The sequence below is a fragment of the Ceratotherium simum genome, chromosome 13, assembly GCF_057802395.1.
Source record: "Ceratotherium simum simum isolate JZ-2026a chromosome 13, ASM5780239v1, whole genome shotgun sequence".
In the NCBI taxonomy this organism is placed as follows: Eukaryota; Metazoa; Chordata; class Mammalia; order Perissodactyla; family Rhinocerotidae; genus Ceratotherium; species Ceratotherium simum.
The window spans coordinates 51368201-51382421 of NC_141912.1; the positions used below are offsets into that span (position 1 = coordinate 51368201).

General features: G+C 41.4%; 1 protein-coding gene across 2 annotated transcripts in view; it reads right to left on the minus strand.

Annotated features, from left to right (window-relative positions):
- Positions 1–14221, minus strand: part of PKHD1 (PKHD1 ciliary IPT domain containing fibrocystin/polyductin) — a 431042-nt gene that overhangs the window by 276886 nt on the left and 139935 nt on the right. The gene's annotated exons all lie outside the window — the stretch shown is intronic.

Sequence of the window (14221 nt, forward strand, 5' to 3'; positions counted from 1 at the left end):
ATTTAACATCATGATGGTATCATAGTATCCCATTTAAAAAATGTGTATTTTATATACTAATCTCTTATTTCTTTGTATCCAATTTTTCCCAATATTTTGCTCGCATAAACAATGCAGATGTGAACATTCTTGAGCATAATGTTTATGCTTACTCATGATCATTTCCTTAGTATAAATTCGTAACAGTGGTATTGCTATATCAAGACTTATGCCTAGTTTTAGGCCTTTTGATATTATTACCAAATTGTCTTCCAGAAAAACTGCACAGCCTTCTACACCCACTAGCAGTATATAAGAATGCCAGTTCCTCAGACTTTCTATGACTTTTGCTTTTTTTAATATTGACCAATTTGTTAAGGGAAAAAAATCACCTTTGTTTTAATTCTCATTTCTTTGATTACTAATGAGGAGAAGGTAGGAGAAAACTCATAAAAATAAAAAAGAATCTCTTCCTCACTGTGAACACAGGATAAACCCAAGCTCCCTCCCCACGCGTTCACATTGACTGGCCGTTTGCATTAATTATACTGATAAGTCTATTCACATCCGTGGCCAGATTTTAAATTTGTTCTAAAAAGTTCTTTATTTATAAAAGACATTAATATGTATCTGTATCAAATAAGAATTCAGTGTATGTTAAAGGTAATACTTAAAATTCCCAGAGAAATGTTGCTATATTAGTTTCCTATTGCTACTGTAACAAATTATAACAAATTACCACAAAATTAGTGTCTTAAAACAACAAAAATGTATTATCTTACAGTTCTGGATGTTAGAATTTTGAAATTGGTTTCACTGAGCTAAAATCAAGGTGTCTGCAGAACTGTTTCCTTCCAGAGGCTCTGAGAGGAAAATTCATATCCCTGACTTTTTCAGCTTCTAGTGGCCACCTGTACCCCTTGACTTGAGGCTGCGACCCCTCTTTCATCCTCAAAACACGTCCTTCCTAGCTCTGCTTCTTTCATTACATCTCCTTCTCCTTGGACTCCTCCTCTGTCCCTCTGACAAGGACCAACATGATTACATAGGGCCCACCTGGATGATCCAGGATAATCTCACCAACTTAAAATCCTTAATTTACTCACATCTGCAAAGTCCCTTTAGCCAAATAAAGCATCTTCTGTGGGTTCCAGGAATTGGGCCATGAACCTATTTGGGGGCCATTTTTCAGCCTATCACAATTGCTTGTTGAATAGTGTTGGGAAAATTGACTATCCATTTGAAAGAAAATTATATAACTGATTTATACACTACATCAAAATAAATTCTAGACGGATTAAAGTAGGGGTTGGCAAACTTCTCTGTAGAGGTCCAGATAGTAAATAGTTTTGGGTCTGTGTGCCAGGTGGTCTCCACTGCAACTAGTCAACTTTGCCATTGTAGCATGAAGCAGTCAGAGATAACACCTCAATGAATGGGCATGGCTGGGCTTCAATAACATTTTGTTTACAGAAATAGGCAATGGGCCAGATTTGACCCATGGGCCTCAGTTTGCTGACCCTAGATTCAAGACACTGTGACGTCTTTAATGTGAAAAAATAATTTAAAATAAAGTACCAGGAAACAAATAGATAAATTTTTATAGAGTCTTTGCATAGGAAAGAGTTTTCTATACATGAAATCAAAGGCAGAAACCATAAAGGAAGGCATTTGTGGATTTGTCATCAGAGAGATCAGAAAACACCATAAAAATACTGAAAGGTGAGTAACAAACCGGGTAAGAAGCAAGTTCTTTGTGCCCTATCAAGGATGTTACAAAGAAGTCGTAAGGAACAAAGCTCCACGTGGGATCCCAAAATAACCTGAAAAATTTAAAATTGAGAAGACTGTTCCAGAAACCTGTAAGGAGCATCTTCTGTTTGTCTTTCTGCCACAGGTAAGCACCAGCTATGTGTATGCAAAATAGAAGCCAGCCCATGTGCATCTTAAGTGAATGAAGAGGATGGAAGGAATATTAGTTACTTCCCCTTCTGGGCCCCATTTTCATCATCTGTAAGATGAAAGTAGTAATCCCAGTCTTTCCTACTTCACAGAGTTGTGAGAGTTAAATGAGAGGAAAGAATGGGAAGCAGCTTTGAAATTATAAAGTGCCAGGATCTAGGTAAAATCCAATTTTAACAAATACTGAATATAATACCCAATTCAATGATACTCTTTCTCTACAACCAGGCTGAAAGATATACTATTAATAGTATTTCTTTGATGATACCTATGGAAGAATTCTCTTTGAAGGAAAAATCACAAACTCCTGCCTGTGTAGCATTCCATTTACTTAACAAAGTTGAATTTCTTTTGGTACTCAAAAATGTAAAATCTAGACTATATTAACCATTTAATAAACTAAAAGTTTACTAAGACTGGAGCACTGTGGTGGGGGTGGGTGGGAGAGGTTTAGAAAACAAGGCAGGAGGTGTAGGCAGGGACCTCCATCAGATAGGGCATTATAACCGTGTTAGAAATTTTAAACTTTATCCTAGGAACAGTGAGAAGCCACTGAAGAGCTTTGAGCAGTGGCATGATATGAACAGATCTGTGTTTTTAAAGATCACCTTGGCTCCAGGGTAAAGAATGAACTGGAGAGGGACAAAAGTGGAAACTAAAAGATGAATTAGAAAGCTTAAACAATAGTCCAGCCACAGGTTGATGGCACCATGAACTAAGGTGATCGTAATGGAGGTGGAGAGAAATAAATGGGCTCATGAGCTAACCAAGAATTAAAATCAAGACATGGTGATGGACACAATATGGGAACGATAGAGAAGGGGATGTCAAGAATGACAACCAGGGCCGGCCCCGTGGCTTGGTGGTTAAGTGAGCGCGCTCCGCTGCTGGCGACCCGGGTTCGGATCCCGGGCTCGCACCGACGCGCTGCTTCTCTGGCCATGCTGAGGCCGCGTCCCACATACAGCAACTAGAAGGATGTGCAGCTATGACACACAACTATCTACTGGGGCTTTGGGGGGAAAAAATAAATAAATAAAATCTTTAAAAAAAAAAAAAAAAAGAATGACAACCAGGTTTCTGGATGATGGCTTACTGGACAACAATAAATACCATCCCAGGCTTCTTAGAATAATAATGAAGCAGCTTCATCAAATCAAAACTGTAGGCATATAACAGCAACGACAAAAACTAACATTTACTGAGTAGTTGCTCAGTGCCTGTCCTTGTGCTAAATGCAATTAAATCACTAAGCACCAATTTATAGATATGGAAACCGAACCCTGAGGAGCTGACTTTTTCCAAGTCCACCAGCTAATTAGTAGTAGAGATGGTATCTGGATCCAAGCAGCCTACTTCCAGAGCCCAAGCTCCTAAGGCTCATCCAGAGGAAGATGAGTGAATGAGTGCTCTATGACTGAGCAAGGTCAAGATCACCTGGAGAAGATGTAGAATGTCAGCAAAGATCCTCATATCCAGGAGAAAGTAAACTATAGAAATCTTAAAAGGAAGAGACAGATCTTGGAGCTAGTTATTCCCCCTTGGGAAGCTTTGTGTCTAGACAAGAGGCTTGCTATCTTTCTGGATTATGTGTTCAAGACAGGATACAGAGTCAGTTATAGAAAATGGGATCCACTTTAGTGACTGCGGTGGTTAATTGTATGTGTCAACTTGACTGGGCTACGGGGTACCCAGAAAATTAGCCAAACATTATTCTGAGTGTGTTTGTGAAGGTGTTTCTGGGTGAGATTAACATTTGAATCCATAGATGGAGTAAAGCAGATTGCCTTCCCTAAGGTGAGTGGGCCTCATCCAATCCGTTGAAGACCCAAATAGTCCAAAACGGCTGAGTAAGAGGAAACTACTCCCTGACTGCTGAGCTGAGACATTGGTCTTTTCCAGCCTTCAGATTTGGACTGAAACATTGGCTCTTCTTGGGTTTCAAGGATGCTAGCTTTTGAACTGCAACTTATACCATAGGCTGTCCTAGTTCTCAGGTCTTTGGAATCAGACTGGACCTACACACCAGCTCTCCTGGATCTCCAGCTTGCCAACTGCAGATCTGGGGACATCTCAGCCTCCATGATCACATGAGCCAATTCCTTATAATAAGTCTCTTTATTATATGTATATATAAATACATAAAGTAAATTATGTATAGATATATATATATAAATAAGTAAATTAGTGAATAGATAAGTCAACATATTAGTTGGAGTTCTCCAGATAAATAGAACCAATATGATACATATATACATATCTAAATTGAACAACACTGTCAAAAGAAAACACAGAAAAAACTTTGGAACTTTAAGGGCTTAGATAAAAAAATTTAAGGTCTCAGGTAGTATTTTCACTACTTCATTCTATCAACAGTTGGGATTTTGGAAGGAAGTAGTTCACAGTTTAAAAAAATCTACTGTTCTAATTTGAGAAATGCCTCCGCAATTTATCATTTTGTGTGATCTAAATAGTCTACTATAGTACTAATATTTATAACATGCCAATGACTCTGCTTTTTATAGGCAAGAAATCTTCTTATTAGCTAAGAGATACCCACAGCTTTCTTCCCCTGCCTCTCCCCTTGATCCCACAAAGAGGAAGTGTGTTGCTATCAATTGGTCATTTCTAGGATATACTTGGCACAGTCCCAGGGAATGGAAAATTCACTAGGCCAAACAAAGGCAGGTCTCTACTTTTACTCTCTCCCCCCTCACAAGGATAGGGAAAAGGATCCAGGAGGCAGCTCCCTGGAATCTGTCCCTTAATCTAGAAAGCCTCAAGTAGGTGAGCCAGACCAGTTCTATCCTGAGCATTGGGACAAGTTTGCTGTCTTCTCTTCTTGGACTGACTGGCTATTCTGGACTTACCTTCTGTCAAGTGGCAAAATCCTCAAGGTCTTGTGTGGTCTTATGGGTAAGGAAGGAAAGCAGGCTGGTTGTCCATCCCCTTCATACCTTAGTCAAGAAGAATTAGTCAATGATACATCATTGCTCACTAGAGAGTCTCTTTTTGGCTTGGGCCGAATCCTAATACTCGATATTGATGCCTTTGCCGGCCGTTGCCCATTATGTACATATTTACACAAGAGTGGCCAGTCCAGATCAAGATTCACGTCGTTCTAGATCCCCTAGCTAAAAACTATTTTAAAATCAACCTCATTCTTTTAATAACACTTTCTAGACATAATCAAATCTAGAAAATATCACAATGGTATTATGTACTTTTTAATTCTAAATTTTCTGTTAATTGTGTTTCTATCAGTTGTGGCTTTGATTTTGCTTAGTGAAGTGAATGGGTTTTTTTTCCAAACTTATTTTTAAACTAAATAAGTTTGAAATATATTAGTATAGGCTATCCAGTAAAATCTTATTAATTTTCAATTCCAAATTAGTAAAAGTATCAAAAATGTTAGATTGTCAAATATTTTAAAAAGTAGACAAGCTACTGCTTTTACCTGCCCTTTCTCTTATTCTGATAGAAAACACATGTCTAATTTTAAGAAACCATCCTCCCTGAATCTCAGACCATGCAGTTGGGTTGTTGTCCATACCCATGCTCCATCCTGGCCAATCAGAATGCCACTTCCCTAGTCATAGCAACAGGTTCAGTGACAGGCTTATGACTCAAACAGGGCCAAAGTTAATCCTGAGGCTTTTGCTCAAGGTTTTCGTTCAGTTATGCACACAAAATATATTTCTTGAAAGCCTACCTTCAAGTCCAGGCACTGTTGTAGGCAATGGGAATGCTGTAAATGAAAAAAAAAAAAAAAAAACAGGAAAATCCTTGTCCTCATGATGTATACATTCTACTGGGGAAGACACTAGAATAAGCACAATAAATATAATAAATAAACTGTATATAATATACTAGTAGTGTTAAAAGCTAAGGGGGAAAAACAGAAGAAGGGATGCGAAATGTTGATGGGGGGAATGCTGGAATTTGCTCAGGGGTCAAATAGCCATTGGAAAAGAGTCACTCTTTCACCTGGAGTCATAGGAACCCATTTCTGCCTCCATGAGGGGAGAGCTTGATTGAAAATGAAGCCACCTCAGGGGAAAGCAGAACCAAGAGTTGCAGAGAAACAAAGTCCTAACACCTTCATTGGAGCACCTGGACTCAGCTGTGCCTCAACTTTTTTCAGTTATATGAGGCAATAAATGCCCTTATTATTTTGTTTGAATTGGGTTTTCTGTCACTTGCCACCAAAAAAGACCTGACTAATGCCAACACTTTCAGGTATATATAGAAACTTAAAGTATCCTACAATGTGTTTCTAAGTGGGGTTCCCGCTGTACTTGGATTATTGAATAGCTAGAACTCATTTCTAATTAACAGTATACATTTACATGCAAACACCTAAAATCCTAAAGACCTTAAAAACAGCATGTTTGCTTTAACGTCTTTAAACAAGTTCCTTAAAGTGTGGTTTATAGTCTTAATTTAAGGAACTTTTTCTTATAGATTGTTCCAAGGACACTTTCGTTCAGATCAAGCAATTTCAAATTCTAAGTTATCTTACTTAAAAATCAACAAGATTTTGGGGGCTGGCCCAGTGGCATATTGATTGCGTTCATGCCCGATGCTTCGGCAGCCAGGGTTCACAGGTTCGGATCCTGGGCGTAGACCTACACATCGCTCCTGAAGCCATGCGGAGGCAGCGTCCCACATAGAACAATTAGAAGGAAGTACAACTATGACATACACCTGTCTACTGGGGCTTTGGGGAGAAAAAAAGTGGAAGATTGGCAACAGATGTTAGCTCAGGGCCAATCTTCCTAAACAAAAAAAAAAAATCAATAAGATTTTACCAGATACATTTCTGCCACTGTGCCTAGAATTGTATTTTGGACTTTTCTGAAGCATTATTTGACAGAACAGAGAAAATTTCCACCTTCCTTTCTGTTGGTGGTGTTGGTTATATTTTGAGAGATGTATAGTTAAGGGCCGATCCTCATCTGCCCTGAAGGGAGAACCAGTTGTCCAGTCAGTGGCCACCCCACCATGCTGAGGATTCCAAGGACACTAGGACCATGCTCACTAGTGTTAACTCGACTGTGTAATTATGATCTGTCACAGCATACCAGCAGACCAGAACCCCAAAGCTGTATTGAAGCTTGTTTGAATTTAAGATTACAGAAAGCAATGAATAAGTTTTAAATTTTCTTCATCCTTCTTCCTGCATTTCTCCCCTCAATTTGATCTTACTTCCTTCCCAACCCTAAATCAAAATAAAACACACACACACACACAAACAAAACAAAACAAGAAAATCGACAGTTGTTCTCCCCTTCAACCCACCATCCCTTTGGAGCATCCTTTCACAAATGTAGCAAATGGTTGAGCAGGACTTCTGCTCCCCCAAACCAACCAAAAGGACTCAAGTAGGAGACAAGGATGTGATAAGCACCCCACTTTGTAAGTGAGCTATGAACAGTTAGGGAGGAGACATTTCCTTGGGCTTATTAAAAAGAGGCTAATCTAACTCTGCCATCTGAGTCATCCCTGGGCAGACCCCACCCTAGGCTATATGAGCAACAAAGAGAGGAGATGCAAAAGAATTCTTGGGGATAGGGGTGAGTCATTGGCCTGAGTGAACTGGCCATGGCCTTTTCCTCTCCTTCCTGGAGAGGGAGGTTTGAGGATCCTTCTCTCCACTCAAAGAAAAAGAGCTTCAGAAGTACCAATTATAGAATGGCCTGCAACAAGGGAAAACTGGTTTCTTTTTCTCAGGTTGGATGTTTACATATGTAGCATATTTGCTGGCTGCCCATGCCTATCTGAGCAGGTGAAAGGAAAATTAGAGAGAGACAGCAGAGCAGAGAAAGAAGTGGTGAGTGGAACATCTTTGGTGTGGAAAGACTTGTAAGCTTCCTCTAGATCAAGTAGATTCTGGGGTAGGTAGCTTGGCTGGAGTCAGTTTTCTGGTACTCCACCCAAAATGGCCCCAAGGTGGAAGCTAATAGGATTGCAAACCCAGGTGTGGCTTCCACACTGGGAAACAGTGGGAACGTCTCCTACAGGGCTCCAATGATCTCACGCAGGCATCTTTGGAGAGAGAATCAGCAGTTAGCCAGTATTATCTAGAGAGGCAGCAACACCCAGCAGAGGGAACAACTACGCAGTTCAGTAGAAAGATTGTTAACCTTCTTGCCTCACCTGTCTACCTGCCCCAACCCGGAGAGAGTGTAAAATAAGAAGGATGGGAAGAAGAGGGAAGGAGCAGCATGCCCCTGCCACTCCAAGTGCCTCAGACTGGAGCCTCGATGGGGAGGAAGGGAACCTTAGATGAGTGGGAGACTCAAGTTTTAAACCGGATGAACTAAGACTGGCCTTTTTAATATCTAAAATTGACTGGAAAGCTATGGGGCCCAAGGTGTTGTTAAAGGACAGGAAAAAAAGATCCATCAAAATACAGATGAAAGCAGTATTTTTCAGAGAACAATAAGTCTGTACTGAGTCAGACTTCTGTCTAGAAGGTTTGAGTCTCTCAGACATCCCTAACACTGTACCTCTTCAATTCTATAGCCCTATGGCCCAACTACACCCACACCAGACCAAGGTTCCCACAAGATCCCAGGCAATATATTGTAGAGATAAGTGCTAGAGGAAGGCAAAGAACCTCTTCACTACTGAAGAAATCCAAGATCCCCGGACAGGAGGAAGAAAAACCATAGCATATACTGGAAACTTAGATTCCATAAGACCACGAGATAAATAAAGCTTTTAAATTTGGGGTAACACAGGGAGGGGATGGCCCATCAGAGCAAAAGTTTTCAACTGTATATTCTTTTACCTCTTCTGCTATTTGATGGGATCCTTCTAGGTTCTAAGCTCTGTGCTAGGAACTTAGTGGGCATTTTTGTTTGCCGATCTCACACACCTGTTTTATTCAGCCTACATGCAGCTGAAATGACAAGTGATTTCAACTCTACACATTGAGTCAATACAACAGTAAATATTGTACTATATTTGAATATTTCTGCCTGTGGTTTCAGTCATCTTGAGATCTCAGACACTGAACTAGAAGTCAAAAGCCCAAGATTTTAGTTTAACTAGCTTAGAGGACACCTATGGTTTTGTCTGCCCATCAACACTCCTTCATGGGACTGGCTACCATCCTTTCTTTTAGTGATCAGCTCCCCAAAACATACATTCACACAAACATATAGACATATACATGCATGCCACACCACCTCCCTGGCCCCTGGTCAAGGCATCTTCTCACGTGGCCTTCTCTCCTTGGCCTTGATGGTTGATGAAGTAACTTGAGCTGGGACAATCACAGTGCCCTACTCCCCTGGGCACCATGTCCTAAGCCTGGTAGGTAATTCAAGCTGGTCTTTGTGAGGTCTTCCCTGGTTATTTTTGAAGGTAACAATAGAACACAGAGCTCTTTTCTTTGGTGGTGGAAAACAAAGTCCATGTGAAACCAGGAAATGCAGTGGCCCTATGGAAGAAGCCATTAAAGAATAGGAGGACTAAAGCCAACACATACAGAGACACCCAGAGGTGAGAGACTGAGAGTGGGTCCTGAAGGCATTGGGACTAGAGTCAGTCATGCCCAAAGCCAATTGCCTTCCTGCCCATCCTGCAGTTTGATAATAAGCTCATAAATCCGTTGTTTTGTCTAAGTTTGTTTGCACTTGATTTCCATCCCTTAAAACTATACAATTTATGAGTAGTAAAGCTACATATAAAAATGCCATGCCGCAGCTATGGTTTATACTCTAGCCCAAAGAAATGAGAGACAGAAGGTAAGGGAAGACTTGTGGTCTAGAAGAAATCAGTACAGAGCAGGGGCAAGAGGAGATGTTACAGATGTAGAGGAGATAAGACTGGAAGTGATTGAGCAGGTGACAAAAGAGCAGAGATCTGAAAACTTACTGTTGGATATAGAGAAACTGTTCTAACATGAAAATGGGCTCTGAAAAGCTTCATCCTACATTGAAGAACAGACAATAGGAAATGTCCTTGAGCTTGATCTGTCTTGGGGAAATAACAAATCACACAAAAAGAGGCCTTGAAGTCCTCAAAGGGATCCACACACCACAGTTAAAAGGATGAGCTAATAGAGTTGTTTTTAATCACGATTTTAGCAATGGAACTCTTTCTTCTAATGAAATATTACTTTAACACAAATATAGGATATAGATCAAAGCAATGAGTCAATTACTTGAGCAATTTAAACCTTCATTGCCTGACCCCCAAATGCTTCACTGTTTATGGAACTTCTGAAGCTCCTCCAGGAAACACTGGGATTTTGTGGAGCACAGTATGAAAACCACTCACCAGGAACACCCTACACGCATGTCTACTCCACACACACGATACCGCGCTTCACGACAACCTGACACCCTTCAGCAACTACATAACAGTGCCCATGTGCAGTACCTATAAAGAGGCACAGATGGGGGCTGGCCCCGTGGCTTATCGGTTAAGTGGGCATGCTCCGCTACTGGCGGTCCGGGTTCGAATCCCTGGCACGCACTGACGCACCACTTGTCGGGTTATGCTGAGGAGGCGTCCCACATACAGCAACTAGCAGGATGTGCAACTATAACATACAACTGTCTACTGGGGCTGTGGGGAGAAAAAGGGAAAAAAAGAAGCACAGAATTTAAATATAGATACTTGCTACTTTAAGAAGGGAAACAAACCATATCTAAATTCGCTTGTTTAGACTACGTTTTTCCTATTTATTCTTACCAAATTCTTATGTTTATAACAATTGCTCTAGTGTTTTCCTCAATCGTGCCCCCACACCCTTGCTTTTCCCAGAAACTTTCATTTATATTTAATGCCTGGATCTTGTAATTTCTTGAAAAGGACAAAGACAGAAGTCCATTCAAGGCTGTAAGACTGCTTTTCCTCCTAAGAAACTGTCAGCCAAATTTCTCAGGGAGGAACTGGAAATGAAGTGAGAGACATTGATAAATTTCCCTGCTGAACAATCAATAAAAGCCCCCCCATCCGTGCAGACTCCCACTGTGGAAGCAAGGGCCATAATTACATTGTCAAAAATTCACTTTGCCCAGGCTGACAGTGACCCCCTAGAACAGTGACATGTGATTGGCACTCGGTTTGGGATGGTGAACCTGGATTGGCAGATGGAGTGGGGAAAGCAAAAGGCAAGAGTGAAATTTCCTTATTGATTACAACCACCCAAAGCCCAGACCGCCCCTCTGGAGCAATCCTGAGACCCTTGAGTCATATTAACATATCAAAGTGAGCAGCCGACAGAACTTACTAAACCATCTGATCTCCACCAGAGATTCAGAACATGCCTTGCCCCAATGCACTTCCAAACCCAGAGAAAGAGAAAGACAGTGCTGCAGGTGGGTGTGCATTCATGCAGGTGTGTGTGTGAGTGTATGAGTGTGTGTGAGCTTTTCTACATTAAAAGAAAAACATGATATATGCTTTCAACTCCATCTTTCCCTGTGACAGCTGAACAGCAAAGCCTGTTTGCTTAGCGATTTTAATCTATGATAAAAATTAGCTCGAACAGAAGGGTTACCAGGGGCAGAAATGAAGAATGAGGTGGGAGGGAGAAGGTGGGAAAAGCTATATTACTGACATGCAGACCCATCTCTATGACCCGCACTGGAGTTAAATGAGCATCCATCAGTCAGTCCTCTGACTGTTGGCTGTTAGGAATAAAATGCCTGCAAAAGGCCTCCTATACTGGGCAGTGCTCTGCTTCTGGCTAAACTGCGGCCCATGCAAATTGTTTCCAAGAAACTTTATTGTAACTGGGGCCCATGCAAATGGTTTCCAAGAACCTTTATTGTAACCACACCCGAGAACGGAGGTTATCCACTGCTGGGAAACAGCTGCACCAAGAGAGATTAAAATCAAAAGGTGTTTGCCAGGTGGTGGGAACTGAGCAGAAGATGTCTGGGAATGTCATCATCAGCTCATAATATCCAAAGCTAAGATCTCTCTCGCACTCTGACAAAAAGAGGTAAACAAAATTAATAAGGAGAAAAATCTCTAGGCAGAGCTGGCCCCATGCCAAATTTTGAAATAGCATCCCCTCCCTTCTCACCCTAAAAGAAAATATGAGATCATTGGCACTGGGTACTCAGCGCCTTGGTGGGCAGGGGGTGGGGTGGGGTGGGGTGGGGTGGTGGGGAGTGGGGAAGAGTACAACCAAAATAGCCATAGGCAACACTGCTTGAGTGCTACCCTGTACCAGATATTCTGGAGCTGTTCACAAACATAAGTCTATGAGGTGGAGACTGTGTTTTCCAGGGTTTTGCTCAAAGCCATAGCTGATAAACGGAAGAACTAGATGATCTGTGATTCCAAAACTATTGACCACTAAAAACAGCGTTTCTCCAAGTGTCGTCAGTGGGCCGCCTGAATCAAATCACCTGAGGGTCCCATTGAAATGCACATTCCTGGGCCCACCTCAGGCTCACCAGTTCAGACGCTGCGGGAGAGGCCCAGAAATTTGCATTTTAAAAATCTCCCCCAGAAGATTCTTCTGTGCCCTAAAGTTGGTGAATCTCCTCACTACATCATCCTGGGAGGCTGAGTGAATGCTGGGTCATTAGGGACTTTCTGGGTGCAAAGCAGTGAATCAAGTTGCTCACTGTTTTGCATATTTGACAGCAAAAGAAAATTAGTTTCTCCCTAAAGCCCCAGTGTCACCAGACCCACCTCTGGCCCTGGAAAAAGGCCAGTGAAATTACGTAACGATTTTAACCACGATATACCACCGTGCCTGAGGGGCAATCTGTTTGAGACCTCAGGTGGTGAGGGAGTGAGGCGAAGGGAGCGGATTGACGAGCTGCAGGCTGTGTGTGACTGGGGTTCTGTGACAGAGATGTAGAAAGGAATCTCGCCCACCTGGTGGCTAAGCTCTTTTCTACATAGTATTTCTTTCAAATGAACGAGATGCGGCAGCACCCCATCAGAGAGGAAAATCGCTTGATTTTGCCCGCGTTCCTTGTGGAAGCTCCGTGGTTCGCGAGAGATCCTGGTCGCTCCTGTACCGGCAGGGCTTTGGGGAAATGGGTAAAGCAGTTTTTGATGACAACCTATCCCTGGGAATAGAAGAAAGGAGAGGAGGAAAAGGAAGACGAGGGAGAAGGAGAAAGAGAAGTAGAGGAGGGAGCAGAGGGAGAGGAGGTGTCTGCACTCTCAATATCCAGTAACATCACAGGGCTAAAGCAGCAACATTTTTTTTTTTTAACTTTCAGAATTCTCAAAACATATCAGAAGCAAGTACTTTGCTTTAATTGCCCCATAGTGACGGTAAGCAATGGCGCTAGAGATTTTCTTAACTTGACATCTGTTTAAACACAAAGGCTTAGCAGCACAGGGTACATTTAAAGTACAGGCACATCAAGGTATATTTACGAACTCTTTTGCTGATCCTTCATAATAGAACCTGAGAATGAGAAGGAGTTGGAGTGAAAGAAGTAAAGTAAAAGAATTAGGAGTGTTTTCCCTCTTCCTCACTTGAATTTCCATTTCTAGCAGGAGTTGTGCCATCTGCATTGTATAGGACACTGGCTATCAAACCAGAGGATCCTGTTAAGCTTCAGGATCCTTCAGATTGATCTGTGCCATCTTGTTCTCCGGCTATGTTTTTTTTGGTGGTAAACAGCAACACATTGGGTTGGTGGCCTAAGTGGCTGTTGGACTAGAACAAACATTTAAAGATCATGGCTGATGTGTGAACGGATAGAAAACTATCATGGATCCTGGGCTACAAGATCAATCTAAGTGCTTGCTGATGAAGATAGAGAAAAAAGTCCTCCATAGAAGTAGAACATAAGAATATTACAGGCATTTTGAATTTTTGTCCAGATAGTTATGGGTTTTTTAAACCTTATAAAATTTATCCCCAGTGTCTAGCACTCTGGCTGGGCCCTAGTCAATACAAGAAATACTTGACAAAAAGATCCCACTTCCTCTCATAGTAAGCCAAAAGAGGCAAAGAGTGCTTTTTATTAGACAGTGATTGAGGCCTACAGTTCATAGTAGAGCCTTGATGGAGCAAAATGTCAGACTCCTCAGCATAGATACATGCCCAAGTCTAGAATAATTATTCTATGCTAGGCAGTGGGGTTTTATCTTCTTATGCCAATATAGAAATGCCAATGCAACATCATGTTTTCTGGAGATTGGGCCACTACCTGGAGCCCACATTTTGATCTACCTTTGGCTCATGCTATGTAATCAAAAGTATATAAGTATCCACTGAAAGATATTTAAAACTTATCATTTTATACTTACATTTTCCAGTTGATGTTAAGGATTATCC